A 2,238-nucleotide genomic window follows, 5' to 3' on the forward strand; every position below is an offset into this window, starting at 1 on the left:
CCATGATTCTTTATTTTTATGACACACTTTCTGTATAATGACATTTTCTATGGTATACTATATCATGAAATATGGCATACTGGCATTTTTTTATACTATACTTGTGACCTACTCTGCATGGAATTATTGATATACTATATATTTTATGACATCCTATGTCATGGTTTACTTGTTTGATATTTTTATATGGCGTAATATATCATATTTGTTATGACATACTATGTTTCTCATCATGACACACTTCATATTTTTATAACGTACTATACTGACATTTTTTACTTTTTCTCATGGCACAGAATACTACCTTTTTTGACATTTCTTTAGTACATGCTATACCATCACTTTTTAAATGAGATTTTTATTGCATACTTTTCTATGACATATTACATATCTCTTCTGTCCCAGCCTCCACCTGTCAGTGGATCATAAACTTCCCGACAGACCGGAGGCAACAGGTTGGGGAAAATCTCATCTAGCAACCGGACCATAAGCATTGGCGCCACCCAGAGATGTGTTCTCCCAAATGCTCCTCTCCCACTGCACCTCAGGAGACCCGACACAACGGTCATCGGCCTCATGACAGTGAGTCTGCATACAAATGTTTCAGCTGGCCCTCTGGTGTAGTCAGACATGCCTGGAGCTTAATAGCAGACCACCTCAAGTTGTCACTCAGAGAGAACCAGGACATTCTGATGTAGCATTTCAAAATTAAAGCCCTTCAAAATCGCACGCATGAGCTAACATCACATTCATGCGACAATACTATAATGCTACGCACTGCAATTATTTAGACCGTTCGCTTGACACCCGTCACTGTCTGTTTTGGATCAGCCACTAAACAGGACAGAAGGAGACTACAACGGACAGCCAGGACTGTAGAGAAAGTCATTAGTGTCAGCCTGCCCTCGTACATCTCTAGAGTAAGGAAACGGGCAGGAATCGCCACTGCAGGTCCTTGACACCCTGGACACGAGCTGGTCCAACGTCTCCCCTCTCGTAGACGCTGTACGCCGTGATGAGACACAACAGTTTCTTCCTGCAGAGGCTGTCACTGTGATGAACGCTTAACATCAACCGTATTGTGTTAATATCCTTTACCGGTAAATGATATACGTATACTGTGTTCTTTAATATGCTAATATCATCACTACCAGCATGTTCCAGCATCCTTTGCACTCTGCACATTGCAGATTTATGTCTTATTTCTGTGCATAAACAGAGCAACAAAATACAGGTGTCAAATTTGTTGTATATGCTCACACTTACGCGACCATTAAAGATTATTCTAATGACCTTTTTATTACATACTCTGACATTTTACAGATTTTTTTTTTTTTTGGGGGGGGGAATTTTTATGGAAATTGTTTATGGACATTCTATCCTATGACATTTTCTGGACTTTTTTTCAAATATACTATATGACTTTGTGATACTGTACTATGACTTTTTTGACATACTATGGCTTTTTGACATACTAATCTACAAAATTTGAATAATGCAAAGTCTTTGGCGATTGGACTCCATCCTGAAGCAGCGATACTGAGGTCAGATGAGGCCTAATCTCCCTGGAGTCCAGACACTGGTGGTGGTCACGAAGCGAGTCGCTGCAATCCGCTGATGAAAGAGGAGCATGACTGTGATGCTGACTGGAGGTGACTTGGGTGGATGAGGGTCTGCTTTGAGCTGGAATGACAACTGACAGCAGCATACAAGAGAACACTTTTTAAAGTTCGACAGCAATGATGTGATTGATTTTAGGAAAAACTCTCCAGAATCTGGTTGGTTACTTTAAAGCGAATGCCCTCAATCAGCTGATGGAGTAATCACAGAGAGAGAGCAACGCAGAGAATATGAAAGAAATGGTGTAAAGAAAGTCTCCCTGACTAAACTTGTGCTTAAGCTTCATTATGACTTTTTGACATACTATACTATGATGTTTTATGACTTTTTGAAACATACTATACTGTTTATTTTTTATGACTTATGTCATCATGCTAGAGTCTGACTTTTTCATGATTTTTTTCAATATAATATAGTGTTACTTTTTTGACATACTGTACTATTACTTTTGTCGACAGGCTATACTTTGACTGTTTTCGACATAATATACTATGACTGTTTTTTTTTTTTAACTTTTTTCAACATGCTATACTATGACTGTTTTCTACATGATATATAATATGACTTTTTATAGACATACTATGCCAAAGGTTTTCAACTGCTGTCCATGGCTAATTG

This window comes from Cebidichthys violaceus, unplaced genomic scaffold, assembly GCF_023349555.1.
Source record: "Cebidichthys violaceus isolate CVI_PGR_0920_01 unplaced genomic scaffold, fCebVio1.0.p SCAF_39, whole genome shotgun sequence".
Taxonomy (NCBI): Eukaryota; Metazoa; Chordata; class Actinopteri; order Perciformes; family Stichaeidae; genus Cebidichthys; species Cebidichthys violaceus.